The sequence below is a fragment of the Topomyia yanbarensis genome, chromosome 2, assembly GCF_030247195.1.
Source record: "Topomyia yanbarensis strain Yona2022 chromosome 2, ASM3024719v1, whole genome shotgun sequence".
In the NCBI taxonomy this organism is placed as follows: Eukaryota; Metazoa; Arthropoda; class Insecta; order Diptera; family Culicidae; genus Topomyia; species Topomyia yanbarensis.
Window position 1 is genome coordinate 296,149,230 of NC_080671.1, and position 20,475 is coordinate 296,169,704.

The 20,475-nt window shown below is 36.2% G+C and overlaps 1 protein-coding gene and 1 pseudogene across 5 annotated transcripts in view; one reads left to right on the top strand and one right to left on the bottom strand.

Moving 5' to 3' along the window:
- The first annotated feature begins 1,681 nt into the window (after nt 1-1,681).
- LOC131683312 (alpha-tocopherol transfer protein) overlaps nt 1,682-20,475 on the top strand; it is a 265,987-nt gene continuing 247,193 nt past the window's right edge. For 3 of the 5 annotated variants that reach the window (XM_058965174.1, XM_058965173.1, XM_058965175.1), the window contains exon 1: nt 1,691-1,844. The gene's annotated coding sequence lies outside the window, so the exon portion shown is untranslated. Of the gene's footprint in view, nt 1,845-20,475 lie in introns of all 5 variants that reach the window. The other 2 variants (XM_058965171.1, XM_058965172.1) reach the window with 2 other exon arrangements.
- On the bottom strand, nt 19,829-20,461 carry LOC131680461 (thioredoxin-like protein 1; annotated as a pseudogene).

The window sequence follows — 20,475 nt, forward strand, 5'->3', positions numbered from 1 at the left end:
AATTTCAATTATCCATATTTGCTATAATAGAATTGCTACTTTGAACCAATAAACAATCCCTAAAAACACCCTACTGCTTTCAAATATTTTCTCGCCCCTTCTGTATCAGATAGTATGAAATGATTTTGCGGAAAATATAATTTTCTGCTAAAATGTGGACCACTGGTCCTATGCGTTTTTAAAGGGAGAGTCTGTCCATTGTGACTCGTAATTTTCAAGGAAACTAAAAACTAAAACAAATCAAATTGAGCTGAAATTGTTCGAAGAAACCATAGAACAATGATGGAATTTTGAATATAACATTAGTTGCAATGAAACCCCGAGCATAAATATATTCCGAAGAAAAATAAATTGAAGGAAATGATTTGTTTTGCAAAGTCCAAGACCTCTTAATACCAATGCGAAGCTGACTGAATGGTGTCTTCGAAGCATTTCTTTTACGTTACAAGTCCGGTTCTCTGACATTGTGTGCTCACTGATTTAACCTCCCAAAAGGGAGATGTATGTTTTGAGCTATTCATTCAAAAATTACCTAAACAATTGATCAAAATGTTGAAAAAAAATGTTCTAGGCCCCCCGATAAAACATTTTAAAGTTATGCTCAGATGAAAGAAGAGCATCTAAGCTTTCGATTAGTGAGTATTTTGGCGATACTGATTTTTTTGTTTAAATGTTTTCTACCAGAGACACCGTGATTGATCTAGATTGATTTTGGGAAACCATTCAATTGCACTATTTTACTAGTATTGAGAAAGTCTGGTGTAGGTAGTCTTAAGACGCCAGGTGTTGTTTGAGAAGCTCTAGGTATAATTTTAAACGAAAAGAACCAGGAGTTATCAAATACTCTGTCCGAAGTCAGTCTGATTCATAATGAAATTGTAATAATAATAATCGTATTATTTTTGAGCGAAATGATTTTTAAGACAAACAAGTCAATTGCAGTCGCAGCACTATAACTCTAGAATTTTTGAAACTTTATCATATGCGTAGAAGTTTTTTTTTCGCCAAACGTTGTAATGGAGAATCAAATAAAATGTATACACCTAACTTGAACAAGAAAGGTTTTACCCTGATTTCCGCTAATTAAATAATGCGATAGCACATACCAAAAAACGAACAGAACAGTATCTATTCTATGTTTCGTTTTTAAAATATAATCGATTTAAGTTAACATCTGTCTTACATCCCTGTAATGTTAAAATATTTTTATATTTTTAATAATAAGATTCATAATATTAACATAGTGAAACGCGGTGAGAAAAATAATCGTGGTAAACAAATCAGCATTGCAACAGCTAAGTTCAAAGACATTAAACTCTCGAGGCATGGTTTTAAAAAGCATCGGTAGTTGTCTCGTCTCGTTTTAGTTCAAAGCTGCGTACGCCACCCACCATAAACCAGTTACTCCTTGAGTCCCATACCAACAAACACACATATGCTGAAAATGCTATCGCGTGCAACTGGGTGCATTGAATGCAGCCGACCGTCCAGCTTCCTTATTTTCGTTTTTCTTACATGCATCTCTTCTAACAGAGCCAGCAAAAAGTCGTTTCTCGTCGTTGATGGAGCATTTCATAGATGAGAGGCCCTCCTAGTTACTTTGGGCTGGGGTTTTATCATATGGTATACTAAGCTACATATACTGTAGATTATTTAATTTGCCCTGCACACCGTTGTTTGCTTTCGTAGAGGTAACATCGATTTGTTGACGTTTTTCTACTATTTGTCTTTTTAGAACGCGCTACAAAAAGAGAACGGTTCTTCTGCTCTAGTGCATTGTGAACACGAGTAAGGAAATTAAGTGCATTGTGTTGCAGCAAGAATTTCGATAATTAGTAGTTTCTGTAGGTATCTTGTTATGTCATCCATTATGAATTGCACTTGCAGTATGTGCAATTGGTGCTACTTATAAAAAAGAACTACCCGAAAAATATATCTAGTTATGTGTGCGCAAAGAAATGAAAACACGTTTCCTGGGAAACGATTGAAATAGCAGTGTGGTGCGGAGATCAAACCAAGCGCGCGAGAATTGCATACGCGATACGTTATTCTGTACTAAGAGACAATGTTCAAAATGAATAACGATGAATGGTGACAAACTTCTTGAATACAACGAACACACAACATACCATAAAAATATGTTTAACCCTAGGTTCAGTGCTTATTGTGTTGAACGTTTTGTTAAGAGTGGGAATAAATATTATACTATTTACCTTGTGCACCAAGTAACAGTATATCCTGCTAAGTGACGAGATAGGGTTGACTGACCCAAATGAGAAATAATTACAGATTATGGAATGAGAATTTAGAAGCTCCACAATACCGATGATATATTATTTTTCCTGATCATCTCCCAGTCACTATTCATAGTTATATCAGTCACCAATCAATTAATAGGTTCGTGTTCAATTGCCGCAAAAGGAAATGTACAAATCTTTTTACAAGAACAATATATCTAAAAACTTCAACGATTATAATCTTGATGCAAGGAATTTTCGATTCTTATACAATTCATACAAAATTGAATATTCCTGTTATAGTAAGCATGTGAACATGAAGTTGCTGTTACGTTATAGATAGGGACCAATTAAAATTAAAGCGAGAATCAGTGGTGGTGGTGATACCCCGGAGTAGAAAATCGTGCTTCAATATGCAACTTCTTGTAATACAAGATGTCTTCTATTAATTGATACCGGTTCCGACTCATCCCAAATGTTAATAATGGCAGGAAATCAAAGAATTGTCAATCCAAAATTTGCTATTAATTATTAATATATGTATTGAAAATCGAAACAAGAAAAATAATTTAACACTCTGTCGTGCGGGGTACCTTTGCGCACTTTTTATCAATTTTTCAATTTTGACGAATTATAACCTTTAATAATCGATGGATTTGTATCATATCAGTTATCGTCATCGTGTATGTATTATTTATGCCAAATATGAGCAGAATTGGTTTACACATAAAAAAGTTGTTCATATAGCGTTCAAAAATATTTTTTGTGGACTAGCTGGGGGCTACTTTGCACACTTCTTGAATTCGATATAAAATAAAAATTAACCAGTTTTATTTAGTTTAATTGAAATATCATTAATTTATACTGATATCAGAGACTTTTCCAACAATAAAGCATCACGCATTTATTGCATTTTCTAAAATAAGGGATTCATTTTAATTCAACATTTACAACGTTACTTGTCAGGAGAACTTGAGTGGGTTGAGACATATGCATATTATTTTTCGTATAGAAAAAAGGCAAATGATAAGAAAATAAAAGTTTATTTATAGAATGCCAGAATAGATTTTTAAGAGCATTTAAAGATTTTTTGAATTATCAATTATGCTTTAAAAATAGCCACACGGTGGGATTGAAAATTTCGCAAAATAAAAAAGTGAAATAAGGGGCTATTTATAACGTATATTTGAGTGCTAAATTGATGACGCAATTAGTACACAAGGCCACGTTCTCAAGTTATGCACTTTTTATGTCAAGAATTCTGAAATAAAGGTTTGAAACCAGTTTTTTCACGGCCAAGATTACATTATTTCGCAACCACCAACTTTGGAGGTTCAATGTCTTCAAAGAAATTATACACCATAATACAGAGCATCTCTTGAAAAAAAAAACAATTTTGGTAATTAATTCTCTGGGACATAATTACGAAAAATAAACTCAAAACATTATTTAGAGGCTTGGTATCTTCGGAAAAGTTGTTGATTGATATTAAAAACAACTTTTTTTAAGACACAAAGATCTTCAAATGCTCATAAAAACCGATCCTTACATACTATAACAAACGAAAAACGCCGTTTTCATCACACAAAAACCTTCAAATGCTCATAAAAACCGATCCTGACGTACTAGAAACAAACGGAAAACGCCATTTTTCATCTTTTTCTTCTTCTTTCCGAAAAACAGTATGTGATCTCGGTACACTTAAAATATTTTGTTTTGTTGAGCAGTCTTATTTTACGAGCCTCCAATCACTTTTATCGACCCTTGAAGTATTTTGTTTGTTTTAGTAAACAGTGTTAAGAAAAATGACAAAAGGCATATGCAACATGTTTAAAAGACATGGCTCTACAAATGTCAAAGGTATAATAATAGCGCGTCTGTTAGTAAATATTGAAAAACTTAAGTGTGCAAAGTAGCCCCACATATCCAAAATAGCCCTGCACGACGGTAAAAATTTCAATCTTCCGCTTCAAAGAAATATCGATAAAGTGGAAAAAGCTTTTAGAACACTACCATATGCGTTTGAAATTTGTAGTATAGCACAGTGGTCAAAATGTATAAGTTCAGTCCTTTAATTATTATGCAGCAAAACCACAAGGTCTAGCCTTTCGATTACTTCAAAAAAGTTGTTGGATACTTTGAGGCGGATTCAAAGAAATATACGGCTGTTTCAAAATGGAATGTGAAGGCGTTTCCGTTAACACTTTTAACTGGAAGCAAATAGGCAGTTTGAGTCTTCAGTAAAGTTGTAGAAAATGTTTTAAGTCATTTAGCCATACATACCAACTCACTAACTGTAGACGTTCTTTTGTTAGGTCGGGTTTGCCTGAGCAACGTAAGACAATTGGATTATATTCTGGTTGCAGTTGAAAATCGAAATATTGAACTTGCGCCTTTCGCTTTTTCCCTATTTGCAGAGTGGCAACTAATGCGCATCTTGTGTACATGTTAGAGAATCAACTTGCGCATCATCTACACCAGTTGCGCTTTAGTTGCATAAGCTGAAAATAAGAGAAAAACCGAAAGGCGAAAGCTCATTATTTCGATTTTCAACTGCAACTAGAATATCGCTGTCCAAGAAGTCTTCGTACGCATCTGATTCTATCTGATAAAGATAAACCCCCACTCCCAGACTTTAACCATTTTTCAATCCTTTGACAAAACACAAGTGGGTGGCTTTTTTGTTGATTGATGCGTTAAAAGATTCGCTTGACAAAGGAGGTGTTGAACTTTTCGAGAGCTCAGGTTAAGTTGCTGAGGTTCTGTTTGCGACGTTAATTAACCCTCAAAAAGGCAAGGGATCTCAGAGGCCCAGCTAGTTACAGGTCTCTAGTTTAAATGCACTTTCGGATCTTGTAATTCGAAATACAAATAATTGAGTGTTTTCGGGCTTTCGATGCTCTCGCTGATAAAACGACAAAATAGAGGCTTTTGATTTCATTGGGTCTTAGCAGCGACGCTTCTTGAAGTTACAGTTTTAGTTTGCCTTTTTGGGGTTAATGTTCTGCTTGAACTTCGTGTATCTTATTGTCCACCTCATAGTTGGTATCATATAGTTCTTTTCATACTTATACATATAGCTACGTTTCGAACCTATACGTTATTAGATTGCTCATGAAGCAATCAATCGATCATATGATATGTTTTGTAAGGATCCCATTGTTCATTCTCTGTCACTGTACAACTCTCCGTGTCGACCGAAACATGACCCGCTGGCCGCTACTTGCGAAGGGATTTCTTGAATTCTTGAATTTGATAAAAAAAAACTATCACATGTTATCCAAATGATAGAAAATTCACAATTGAAATATAACAACAATATGATAACTCAGTGGGAGCGGATTTTTTTTGCGAACGACGATCTCATGAAGTAGGGGAATTATAGGTAAAACCGACACTATGGATAAAACCGACACCCTGCAACTTACCCTAGAAATCAAATTTTTGTTCATTTCATAAGGACACTTTACTATTAATACGATTATGTAGAGCATTTGAAGACAAATTGGATTTACGTTAGTACGTCGAATGTCATAAAAATAAACAAACCATAACACTAGTAGCGTTCATACTCGTCTGGATGTTAGATTTTGTTGGTAGATTTTAAGGTTTTAACCAAACAAAAGCTTTTCAAATGATCACTTTTTTCAGTACCTATTTATATCGGACTTTCCTATGATCAGCTGGGTGTATTGAACACGAGTTTAACGTATTCAATATTTTTTATTTATTTTTTTTAAATAAAATGTTCGGTGTTGGGGTAAAACCGACACGCTGTTAAGATGGTTGTGTTTACTTGCGATTCATTGCAAAAGGCTGAGGATCTTTGTGACACTTCAGTTACACTATTAGCACACTCTAGTAAAGAAGAATAACACAGAAATACTTTTATTGTGGTTATTTCTATTTCTTTCTAGTCTCTTTAAAAATCAAAAATTCGAACTCTTTTCCCCTCACTACATGATGAAGCTACAAAGAGTACATATTTGCATCACAAATACTCGCACTTTTTAACTCACGCACATATCACATTTTTAATAAAAAAGTGGAGAGAAAAAAAATTAAAAGGGTGTCAATCTTACCTCTATGGGGTGTCGGTTTTAGCCGTAGTGCCTAGAACAAGTCACTTCGCATTCCATGTTTTGCAACCAATAATTTGTAATGAAATATATTTTTTGAAGCGCAGACAAAATAAAACCTTGTTAAAAATTTTCTGAAGAAGAATTCTGCGTAGAAATAATAATTTTGTTGGTTTTGTGGTAACCCAGAAAAAGTGCTAAGCCTAAGGTTTTAACCATAATTCCCCTAAATTAAATATAATCAATAACACTCGTGTTAAAACTAGAAGTATTACGACTAATAAAACATTTGGAGTCAGTTCTTTTGGGCATATTTGACGTTGTAAACTTCATTACACACCTTTTCACTGTATTCTCTAAAATGTAACAATTTTAAGATAGTGCGCAATATTTGTAGAAAGTTTTCGAAAAGTCATTTTTTCACCAAAACATTTTTCAGTGGTTTTCTTAAATTTTGAAATAGTGTGAAAGTTATATCAAGAAGCTAAAGTTTATATCCCTGAACTTGAGTTTCACCTGCATATGAAACGAAAGAAAAAATACTAGTTACCGCTAAACATGGGGAAAATCGCTTCACTCGCCTTCCACAAGTAAGCTCGTTCATTTGCCTTCCACAAGTTAGCTTTCGTTGGTTGTGTCTATTTCGCTTGCATACAAATCAAGCAAAGCAACCTTTGCTATAATGCACGCGTGCCCATGCTATACCAGCAACTAAGGAAGGAAATCACTTGTTATTTTGTTCTAATCCTTCAAAACGTGTGCGGAAAGCTTAACTCACGAAGCGCTTTTGCAAGTAACATGTGCATTAGAATCAGTAAAGAAAATTCCATGAGCTGTGCCAATTAGACTAGCTCGTAGATAAATGGAATTTTTTTAAATAATCCTAATTAGCGAGCACAGTGTACTAGCACTTTTTGACTTTCTATTGTGGTCTCAAATGGCTGTGCAAATTTTGGAGGTGTTTGGTTACTTCCAGGTTTGGTGCATCTCGTTTAAAGTTTGTATGGAAACTTGTGTGGGAAAAGCCATTTTTTGCACTATGTTCATACAGATTGCTATTCCACCCAAATCGAAAAATCAACAATAAAAGAGCGGGACATCACGCTTGACTAGGGGTTTGCTCAGGAACACAAATTGTGTCTCCGTTTTTGAAGCTAGCGTCAATCCGTCGCTAGCTTAGTCTGTTAACTAAGTTAGTATCGGATTCTGATGAGACGAAGTCGAAACGCAAATTCAATAACAAATTTAATAAAAGAGTGTAGTTTAGACTTTGGTAATTCAACATTAGAAATGTATCACTAAAACCAACAATTTCAACATAAATATCACAGAACGTTTTGATCCAAGAGACTTAGTAACTTCTAAAGCATTATTCAAAATGATTGACTGAATCAATTGGAAAATCAGATCCAACCATTCTGATAGTATTCTTTACATGTGTTACTAGCATTTGCTCAATTAATTTAGTTGGGACCTACGTTGGGTGCGTATCGAATATACTCATAGTATATATTATACACATTGGATGGAATTGCATTGAAGTTCTTTCAAGTTATCATAATTAACCCTTTCATACCCAACTTTTTTTTAATGCATATAACGTTCCTATAAATTGTTTTTCATTGAGAATGGTAGGGTCAAGAAACATGAAAAACCATTTTTCATAAATATTTGTGATTCCCTCGCAGTACTAGAAGCTGCTCAATTTTACATTCCAATGCTCAATACAATTTTCATAGAATTTTCACAATAGTCCACTTGCGTGGAAAACGTAGTCGAAGATAGTCTAAATTGTTAGGTTTTTTCAGTTTTTAATAATATTTCTATGTAACGAAGATATCCCAAAATTTCATTTTTCGTCGTCAACGTAAACTGTTCCTGTCATCACTGCTCCATCGGAATCCAATCAGACTAATTGCAATAACTTCAGTTCTAGAACTGATACTTGCACCTATTAGTGCTGAAATGAAGGCTAATAGTCACATTTATTAGCGTTACTTGTTTTTGTTAGCAAATCTAGTCTAAACCAAAAGTTAAAAAAGTTGTTGTTCATAAACTACATGGACATGAATGGGTTAATACAATTCTGCAAGAATATTTACAATAGTCCAATTCTGTGGCAAACGTAATAGAAGACAGTCTAAATTGAAAGGTTTTATCAGTTTTCAATAATATTGTGAAATGGTAGTTATATCAAAACTTCATTTTCGTCGTCAACGTAAACCAACCATGGCTGCACTGCTCCATCGAAACCCAATCAGACTAATTGCAATAACTTCTGTTCTAGAGCTAATATTTGTAATTTGTATTATTGCTCAAATGAAACGCAATAGTCACATTTATTAGCCTCACTTGTTATTGTGAACAATTGTAACCCAAACCAAAAGTTATAGCTGTTTATAAAAGCTGTTTTGCCATTGTTTATATTTACTAGGATACTGTATAGAAGGTTTTAACATTCAACGACGAGTTTCACGTTGTTCCGCGAAGCATCAAGGTCACGTTTGCCCCTCTTTGCCCGGAGGTGTTTAAATTCGACATTTTCAAATGTTTACTGATATGGAGGAGCATTGTGATTAGCGCAAAATAACACCTGAAATAACGTAAATAAACACTTTTTGTAGAGATTGAAAGTAGTTTAATGTAAATATTATGTTGTTAGGGTTACCACCTTTGGAGTGGCTTTGACCCGGAGATTTTCACTGACCTGGGGGATGATGGATTATGAGTGAAACTAGACAGAAATTGGAATCAAAGCGATTGCTCGTCGTTTTAGAGCATCGCTTTTTATTACATGTAACCCGTCAGGGTAAAAATTTAGCACTGGGTGGAAATATATCTATTCGTGCGTACTCTCTCCGTAGAGTGTATTGTTTACGAATATTTATGCTCACCGCTGTTTCGATGCCGTTCACATTTAGTTTGTAAATTTTTGTATAGTTTCGCGTTTGTGAACGGGTTTGTGCGTTCAGATAGGTGTAGTAATTTTTGTTTGACAATTGTACATAGTTAATATAGGGCTTAGATAGGCCACCGCTCTCATACTGCTGAAATACGTGTACTGGCTATGCTGCACATAGGTGATGACAGCTATGCGGCGGTACGGTTTTTTTGATGTTGGTGTTTTCGGTCGAGGTGGAAGGCGGCCATCTTGTTAGAGGAGTTAGAAAGTTACGAACCACGAAGATAAACAGACGTCTGTGAACAAGTTTTTTCGGGACAGTTTTTATGTATGTATGTTTGTTTATTTGCAACGACAACCTGTTAGCGTAAGCTTCATATCAGGTTAAGGATAACAGTTTCCCGCCACGTTTAACCAGTGAGGTGAAGTGCGCGCGTGCGACAGATAAAATACCTGTCGAAAAGTGCCGGCTCGTGATTCGGGCACAGTAGAACGTTTGGTGCTGGATCGCCGTCGGGGGAAGCTAATTACCAAGGAACTTTCGCTTCCCCGGCTAACCGTAAAGGATCCAGACGCACCAATCCGCCCTCGCTGGGAAGGATAAACCGAACGAGCCTTGCTCTGCTTCCCAGCTAATAGCCAAGGAGGGCGAAGCAGGGGGACAACGGCTCCCCCTGGGAAGAACACTGCGGTGTCTTCCGGGATTCTTTGCGGGGAGCAAAGAATCTGGTGATTTGTTACCACCGTCGCTAGGGAGGTTCCGACAAAGGAGCAAAGCTCACCTCCCTAGCTAATTGTTAAGGACCGCTGCCGGAGCAGCCAACTTAAATAAGGAGAACCCGGCCGTTGCTGTCCCGGCCGGTCGGAAAAAACCTTTGCCTTCCCGCCATCGCCAGTAGCAGTGAATCAACAATCGACCAGCAGTGAAGAGTAGTGGGAAAATAAAAGTCGGTAAATCTATTAATTTATTTTGTGTGTTTACTTTTGTTTTTTGTTGTTACGAGAATCCGAAATTATGTAGAGGCACCTAGGCCGCCCTGAAAAGAAGGGTACGCCTGGTAAAAAAGAACCCGAGTAGTGGGCAAACCCCTACTTACATACCTAATGATCTAAAAAGAGTCAAATACTCTTTCATTACCAATATTATCTCACACCACTGTAGAGTGTCATGTTTTTGACAAACTTATTGCGCATAACTCTCCCATGGTGTTCAAAAAAAGCTGTGCATTTTTTACAGTTGAGAACGGTTTTGTCGATTAGGCGTAATATTTCACTTCCCCGGCTCAGGCCTAGAATACAAAAGCACCAGCTACTCTCGCTGTGGCGGATAAAGCGAACGAGCATTGCTCTCATTCACAACTAACAGGAAAAGAAGAGCAACGGAGCCAGGGTGGCGGCATCACATGGGTAGCACTATGTGGTGTTGGATATTCATCATCGGAGGTCCCAACAAAGGTGCAAAGTTCACCTTCTTAGCCAAACAGTTAAGGGTTGCTGCAGGAGTAGCAACAACACCGGTAAAATTCGTTTGATGTTGACCTAGCCAGTTGAATTAGAACGAATCCGCTATACCTTGGTGCAGCTGTCGATAAGCACCACCAACAGTGAAGTGATTTGGTAAAATTGCAGCAAAAAAACTTTTTACGTTATTTTGAGCAACGTAACCGGATGCAAAATTTCAATTGTAGCATATAGCGAAATATTACATTCCTCAATTTGTAGTAAATTTAATTTGTTTTCATTTTCATTGGTTTGTGAACGAAATCAGAAATGTTTGGTGAACTCATCTTCTCCATCTTGAAAATGATGTGTTAGTCGGACAAAATAAGTCTGAACCAGAATAATAGTAAACTTAGACTTTTTAAATATTTTGCAAAGAATCAATTTATTTCCAAAAAGTTAAAATTATGCTTCTTCCCACCAAACCTGGAGAAATTTATGTAAAACCCGGAGGCCCGGAGATCGCTCCCGAAAACCGGAGTCTCCGGGTCAAACCCGGAGGGGTGGCAACCCTATATGTTGTTATTGATATAGCTAATCAGTAAAAAAAGGTTTAATATAAAAATGGTATTATGCTAATAAGAAAAGTTCGATAACACTGTATGGGAAAATATATCTTTGACGTTAAAAATGAACTCAGCATCCCAAAATTATCTTAACATATTTCTAATTGATCCGACTTCCGGTTCCGGATTTACAGGATGATGAGTACGAACACGCAGCAAATCCCGATTTCAGCGTATAAGGCGATGGATGTAAAAAGGTCAATTTTTCCAAAAGGTGAGTACTCGGAAGATCACGTTGACTGTCGATTGGTTCTGAGCTCCATTTCGTTTGAACACGACCAATAAATGTTTCTGGGTTGCTATTAATTTCTTCTGATGCATAACCGGAGTACATATTCAGATTTTTCTTCCGAGTCTGCATCAGATTCATCGTCGGAAGCAATATTATTCACATCTTCTTCCTCGCTTTGCAAATCAGTTTCGGAATCGTCTGCTGTTGAATTTGCTCGAATGTCTTCCATTATTTCAGATTCTTTGAGACGATTGAAAACATGGGCATATCGTCTTATAGCCATTTCCATTTTTTGTTGCTTTTAGATCCTACGATTTGAATAATTACGCCAACTATAACACAAATAATAGACAACAAAAATGGACAATAACGACAGAGTTAGGTTATGTTGTATCCAAATAATTGTCAAGTAGACCACAGCGGGTGAAATAAAAGTATTTACCCAAAAAAATATGACACACGTCATTATCGTATGCTATTTTTACATTTCTTATAAAAGAAATGTATAGAATTCACTCAAACTTTCAACATTTTTTTCTTATAAGAAAAGGTAAAAAGATAAAGTCAATCAAAACATGATAAAAATTCCTGCTAATATGAAGATGAACTCATCGAAATGTTTTTTTCAGATAAATATTAATGTATAAAACTCGTGGTATTCCTAGTAAATATTGCATGCCAGGCCCGGCTTGCCTTTTCGTGTATGTAAAAAATTCAAACATAGCTGCGCATCACTCCATAGATGAAAATTTCACAATTCTTTATTTTTGTTATAGATTTCAAAGCTACTTATCAAAATTTCCATGCCCAAGCTTATACTGCATACACATTTTTTTACAACTAAAAAATTGTAACGTGCCGGGCCTCTGAGATCCGCTTGCCTTTTTGAGGGTTAAAACTATTTGTAGTGTTCTGTCGTCTTTCAAAGCGGCGGCGTTATTTCTGCTCCTTGTTTCGACACGATTTTATTGAAATATGAATAATCCAACAAAGTAACGTGTTCAACTTGAACTCGATTATTTCGGAGTTGACTTTATCGTAGTGACCTTGCGGTGACCAACATATTCCAAATATCGCTGAACCAAAAAAATCACAACCAATGTTATAAATTAACGAATTTCCAAATCGCAGAATTTGTAGTTGAGTGATTCGCGAAATATCATCATCATCACAAACGATGAAAAAATAGAAAATGATGAAAATTCCTAAAATTTCTCGATCCGCAACTTCTAGAACCTCTTAATTTTATTTATCCTCAATAATTGAATGGCTGGTTTCCAAAAGAAGCTTACCCACATTTTTCCGTAATCGACATTTTTGCATTTTTTAATACTTCTAAGTAATCCACGTGGACTGCCATTTGATGAATATTGTTTAAATTTTTTGCTGTTAGCAGTCAAAGTTAACTATTGAGATAACTCCAGTACTAGCTGGCGTCTAAAAGGTGGTAACCCCATGTTGTATCTTATGGAACTTCGAGTTTTCTCGTTCATTTTCCGAGGTTTTAATAAAAAGTAGACTTTCGATTCACCATCAGTAAATGTTATGTTGTACCACAAATATCGGTGAACTCGATATAATACTGTCTTTAGTTGGATTGCATTGTACGTTGACGTTTCGGCCTAAACAGTCGATCCTGAAGGTATGTATGGCTATTTCCATGTAACATATATTTCTTGCACGAATGTTTATTATTGAGAGTATTTTTGTCGAAAAATTCCAGTGAATGTGTTATGTCACTACATTGAAAGTTAACCGAACAATAAGGCATTAAGAGAAAAATGGTACAGTATGGTCGGAAAATTTAAAAAAAGGAACAAAGAATCAATTATTATCTTACGTTATAGAGTTATGGTGTTTTCGAAAAAGTTGCTGTATTGCACCTAGCGCTTTATTTGATTCAATCATACTAGTTTAAAAATCGGTCGCTAGGGTGTCGTTTTTAATAAAGCTAGATAGAAATCTGGTGTCTTCAAGAAAGTTGTCTCTATCTCGTTCAATTAAAAAGTTGATAATAGCGCCGCCCTAGTGACTGATTTTCGACCTAATATGAAACGATCAAATGAAGCGCTAGATACCATGCATCAACTTTGCTAAAGGCATCATAACTCTAAAATGAAAGACAAGGAAATATATTAAATTTATCGGGTCAGCTAGTTTGATACAATTATGGCTACGTACCTTTACAAAATTTCAAACTTTTATCTTTTTTCTGCACCTCAACATTGATAAAAGATTGTTCGAGTTTTTAGACCCCACCATTTTTCGAGAAAAAATAATTTTGGAACCCTACATGTAATAGAAGAAAATTGGGCATGATAGGGTTAAAGAAGACTAACTGTCTATTTGAAATTTTTTAATAGATTCTTGGTTCCGTGGTTTCTATATACAAATAAATGTTCACGTGCTCATAACGATTATTTATTATTAGATGTTTCATGACCACGGTAAACAGCCAAACTAAAGGGTCAAATTGAACGCTCCGTCATTGGCGGAATGTCAGGCTCAATTTGAAAAGTTTCAAAGTAGTCGTGCTCGCTATAGCTATAGACTTTTCAAGCAGGACCTTGACGCCAGTGGCAGAGCATTCTACTTGATTGTTGTACAGTCGTGATTCACTGGTTGGACACTTTTTAATTAGACCGCTTTTTAGTTGGACCATTGTCCAACTAAAAAGCGCCTGAACGCCGAAATCTCATGTTCAATTTACTTTGAAAATCTATCTATCAATCTTTTACACTACTAATGTCTTCTTTGGAGAGTTTTTGACATTTGTTAGTCGTTCCAACCTGGTCCAACTAGCGAATCAAATTCGTTAGTTGGACAGAGATTGTGGCCCAACTAGCGAATTACGACTGTATCACTCCATTTATTTCCAGCTTGTTAGGATTATAATAATCAGTTACTTCGTCCTCAGTGGATCATATTTTATTTAAATATTCCTGGCTCATTCACTTTTTTTCTTTTGATCGTGATTGAGTATCGCATCTCTACTTCAGATTAAAACCAATTCAACGTGTCAATGACAGAAACTCCAAAAACCTTAATGGAAGGCATTGAAAAACAACTTTCTATGATAGAGTGGCATTTTAAATTTTGAACGACCACGCCATCATAGATCAAGGTAAGCCAAAAAACTAGCAGGTAGAGTAATAAGCCTCTTTTGGTCTTATTTATTATTTGGCCTACAACCAAAAGAATGTGTATATTTTAATATCAAGCTCCTTGCTTCGTTCCTAAGAAACAGAATAACACCACAAATTAGGCTGAGAATTGTGAAATACCCGTGTATAAGCGAAACTAAACTATATATTGAGTGTCCAAAGTTTCACACTACCATTGTAACCAATGCAATTTACGATGTGAATTTATTCTATTTTGTGATTCAACATTGAATGACATCGAAGTTTTCGCCACATTTTTTTTTTGATCAGTTTTCAAAAAGGTCACTAAAATCGGTTGTCGGCTCCCAAACATGGTCGGTTGTCCGCACCTCATTTGTTGTGGCAAATGCTCTCAATATCCTAATCAATATGGGTATTTTGGGACGAGCTTTACGAATAGATACCAGAGATCGATTTTTGCACCATTCAGAACACCAGGAAGGCGACTTCCGGTTTAGCGTTTTACATTTACATGAAGAAAGCCCACTTGGTCGTGTTTACACCGCTAGGTAGCACTGTATATACCAGATTGTCACGACCAGACAATTTGGTGAGGGGGAGAGGGTTTAACCCTGTAGCCCCTGTCGTGACCAGTAAGTAGTCGATTTTTTTTAGATTTCCTCTTGAGCTGCTGTCGTTCTTTTGCGGATTGTAAAATCCCAACTGTCCATTGCAAACGTCGCCAAGTGAATGACAATTTCTTCAAGTTCGAAATAAACATCATATGGCAGCACACGTCGATCAATTTTTGTTTTGCTGTTGTCGAATGTTCAGCTAACATTAGTCGATAGTTTCAATATAATTTACAGTATCATTCTCCATTTGTTAAAATAATGGTAATGATTATTATTTTTATTACTATTTATATTTTTGATTTTTTTCAGGTATTTCACAGACTATATGAATCGAAGACTTTTGAATATTAACTTTATTTCTATACATATTCCCTACATTGCTTACCTTCTCTACCTTTAACAGTGAATGGTATATACAAAATCATCATTGTATCGAGATGTTTTCTGAATGTTGCCTCGTTCTCGTAAAACTCTCAATTTAAAGTTCTCATCAGATTGTGAACTCGGAAAACCTTGTTCCGTATTTTAACTATTCTCTTGTAAAACATATGATTCTACCTCAATTATATACTGAATATTGTCTATTGGATTCTGATTCTGATGATCGAAAGGAACTCTCCTGAAGTTCTAAACGTTTCCGGCATACTGCACTTCATTGTTCGTCCCATACAATTACTGTATATTTGATGCCAATATCGCATTCTCTAGCTCCGAGTGCAGCGTCCGCGTAATGCTTACTCGTGAGCTAGGCTTAACAGTCTCGCTACTTTATGCCCGTTCGATCCGAAATCCTGGCTTCTGATTCACTCCATAGAGTGGGGAGTGTTCCGCGATAGCTCGAACCGACTAACGACTTAGAAGGCGTTACGCTTAATTGCGTAACGCCTTCTAAATGGTTGTACTATGGTTGTAAACATAGCGCTGCAATCCTATTTTCTAGCTTTCGCATTCAATACGAAGAGTTTTGTGATCCAAGACTTCACACGTTTCATAATTTTTCGCAAACTGATCTGTATCTAATAACAACGCGGGCCAGAAGAAACTACGCATAATCCTTGATACGTAGTACCTTGGACAGGATCACATTTTCAGCCTCAAACACACGATATCCAAGAAAGTGTAGTTCTTTCTTATGTACAGTTTGATAAACCAATGGTTCGTTTCGATTTCTTCGTTCACATTCATATGCTCATTGTCTTGCTCAGTTGTCTTCTCGATTTGATCCCATCAGATCTCCATTAGAGTGGCTCGCGGTTGTATGGAAAAACTTCAAAATGATTTAAACTAGCGGGCACAGCACTTTTTGAGTTCCTTTTGTGGTCCCAAATGCCTGTGCAAAATTTGGTAGCGATTGGTTGCTTCCCGGGTTTGCGCATTGCGTTCAAAGTTTGCATGGGATTTTATATGGGGAAATTAATTATTTTGTATTTACGTTAATAAAGATCCCTATTTCACTGAATATGAAAAACCAGCTTTCTAAAACTATAGCTAAAACCTTGATTAACAACTTTGTCGAAGACCGTAACTAGCTATGAGTTTTTAAAAAATAGTTATAACGAGTTTAAAACTTATGGTAAAATCCAAATGCAGAAATTGATTACTTCTTCCAACACTGGCGGTGCACCACCTACATTGACATTAAAAACTTAAATAAATGAGAATATATTCATCGCAGAGACTTGGTACCTTTGAATGAAATGTTCAGAATGAATTTCTGAATATCATAGACGTAGTCAGAAAATGAAAAGAAGAGGGTGGGGCTTGTGTACCCCCCAGTCCCTGTTTAGATTGTTTTGTATAAGGCAAAGAATCATTGCGTCCTTGTAAGTGTCAACGAATGAACTTTCTTAATATTTTGATAGACCCAAATATGAATCATACTGCAGTCTTTGTTCTGGGAAATAACATTTACAATGTTTAGGATTTACATCTACAAATTTATGCTTTGTTTTTGCTTGAGGCAAAAACTAACTCAGGTCTGGAAATCGCGTTGGATTCTAACCTGAAGTATATTTCTGGTTCGCCAACATCACCTCTGTTTTGCATGAACCTAACTCAATTTCATCAAAAAACGCTTGTTTGAAATAACTATCCTGGTTTCGTTCCTAGATTCTCAAACGAAAACATCAATAGAAACAATTCTGAGACTTCAAGGAATGCAAGGATATGCATTTTTTTAAATTCTGACTCTGAACGGCTAAGAAATAGGATTTTAAAATATGTAAAACTTATAAACCGCTGTACCATTTTAAATGAGATAACAGTAGAGCCCTTAAATTGTAGCACTCAAACACGTGAGATTAATTTTTAATTCGGCGGTTTAAACCTGCGTTGAAGATGTGCTCCTTATGTTATGCTAAGCTATCTAAACAGGGAACTGGGGAGTACACAAGCCACACCCCCTCTTGTCTATGTTATTCAACAATTCATTCTGAACATTTCATTCCAAGGTACCAAGTCTCTGCGATGAATATATTCTCATTTATTCAAGTTTAAAGTATCGGTGTCGTGGTGTACTGACAGTGTTGCAAGAAATATTTAATTTCTGCATTTGGATTGAACCATAAGTTTTAAAATCGTTATAACTATTTTTTGAAAACTCGTAGCTAGTTACGGTCTTCGACAAAGTTGTTAACCAAGGTTTGAACTATAGTTTTATAAAGCTGGTTTTTCATATTCAGTGAAATAGCGATCTTTATTAACGTCAATGCAAAATAATTGATTTCCCCATATAAAATCCCATACAAATTTTAAACGCAATGCGCAAACCCGGTAAGCAACCGACCGCTCCCAAACTTTGCACAGGCATTTGGGACCACAAAAGGAACTCAAAAAGTGCTGTGCTGAAAAATATCATTTTCGAGCCACTCTAATCTCCATACACCCGAAACCTAACGTGTAAAGACAGTTGTTGGAATCTATTCGACTTAGATGCGTTCGACTGTATCTCTCGGGGAGTATTCTGACGAAAAATGGTACACATTTCCATATCGTCAGCATGTTTTTCCCAACTAAATTATTTGCTCTCAAACCTATTTCTGGTATCTCCATTTATATATACTTATTTTTCTAAAAAAAATTTTAACAGCCAGTATATTCAAATAATTGCCAATGCCCAAAGGTCTGAATTACTTATTCGCTCTTCCATCAGAAAACATCTGATCGGTTGTATTCTGCAATTTCTAGGAAATTAAAATATTTTTTTTTCTCTCGCCTTGGAATTTCAATGCACAAAATTTCACTTTTGCGTAATGCCATTTATTCGTAAACTTTTTTTTTAAATGTTCATTTAACGCCCTTCCGTCGATAAATTTTAACAATTTCTTTTGACATTATTTTTCCAACGCCCTTCCGTCGTGGATTTTTAAAAATATACATTCATCGCCCTTCCGTCGATGATTTTCAATAATTTCTTCTAACAATAGTCCTAAAATTATTCACGCTAAATTTGTAATCTATTGATCTGTCTCTGTTGATTGATCTGTCTGAAGCTTTGGTAAAAAATGGACTGCCTGAAACTAACTCAATAGCAGTGAATGCGATCCGTCAGTGCCTTGGCAGTACGTAATATTCACACTAGTTTTTAACATACACATATTGTGGTTATGATGAAGAATGAATGCCTTTGATGGTTGGTAAAATGAATAAATTTCCTTTTCCCTTTGAATCTTGATGATTATCATTCATATTTTTCGTTTTTAGTAAATTTTCTTAGGGTGCCGACAACCGACCACAATTTTTAAAATAATAAAAAAAATATCATTTTACTAAATTGTTAATAATTTTTTTCAAGTTGACAGAATAAATTAATAAGTTATTAGCCAAGGCCTCTGCTTTCCATTGGTATGCTAACACTGATAGAATATATTCGTAAATCGCTAGGAATTAGTTTCATACAGACAAATTTCATAAAATATACTAATTTTTCGTACATATAATGAATCGTTCGTAGTTCTATTGAAACACTTTTATTTTTTATAACGAGTTTTTCGTGAAAACCACGAAACGACTTTCGTTGGCTTATTACGAAATGGCTTCATTAGGCAAACGAATTCTTCGCTGCTATATACGAAAGTCTTAATTATATTTACGAGCACCATTCCTCAAACCGTCGACGTAAAAAGAGCTTCAATGGAGTCAGCGTTGCTATACGTCAGATAATTGTTGATCATCACGACGGTCTCGGTCTGAATATTTAGTAGCCGTATCCGTGCCCACCGGTTTCAGGAAGATTTCCAGAACCTCTTTCGTTTCCATTTGATCCAGAAACCGGAGCCATCGCGAACTGCTCTATGAATAAGTTTGAGTTTTTCTGTTCCGGAGCAATGTCAAAAGAATAAGCTATTCTTTCCTGCTCATCATTTTATTCAATAATTTATAAGGGATGATCCATAAATGACGTAGCATTTTTTGAGTGATTTTTAACACCCCCTCCCCCATCGTAGCATTTCGTCACAAACCTCTAAATACCCCCCCCCCCTGGTAATTACGTAGCTTGACGGTAACTCTGCCCCCCCCTTTTCCCCGTAAATTTTTAAAAAATTCTATTCTGTTCCCCTTTAAAAAAGCTACGTAGCATGACATGATCCCCTACCCCCCTGTCGTCACACATCATCACAAAATACAAAACTCCTCCCTCCCCCATATAATGCTACGTCATTTATGGATGATCCCTAAAAAAAACAAGTTCACGCGCATCACCATCTTCAACCTATTAGGTACACGATCAAACATATTCGTCACTGCACCTTCTTTCCACCGCCTTCTAACCATCCCTCTCCCGGCGGCTCAAACAATCTCGTGGCTTTGACCCTTCTTCCCGGCCACCCGCTGGAAGTCATCCATCTTAATCGTTGCAATCGGTGACCCGATGAAGGCCAAATGATCGATAATGGTTGTCTCGTCACCGGACTGGTTATTCTTCACGAACAGCTGCATATTCTGCACGTTCTGAAATTTGACGAAGTGCAACGGAATCGGCGATCCCGATACAAAATCCTTCTGCTCCAGTACCAGATCCTGCACCGAAACTTGCAACTGCGCCATATCAAAATCGATGGTGATTGGTTGATTGATGAAGATTCTCACCTTTTTTCGGTCCGTGAGAGAGCGGTGCTTCGAACTTGATGGCACTGATTTTGACCACCTGATTGAAGGTAATCGAAATGATCAGGTTCTTCTGGACGAAGGTGTTCAAGTCCAACATTGTATGACCGTAAT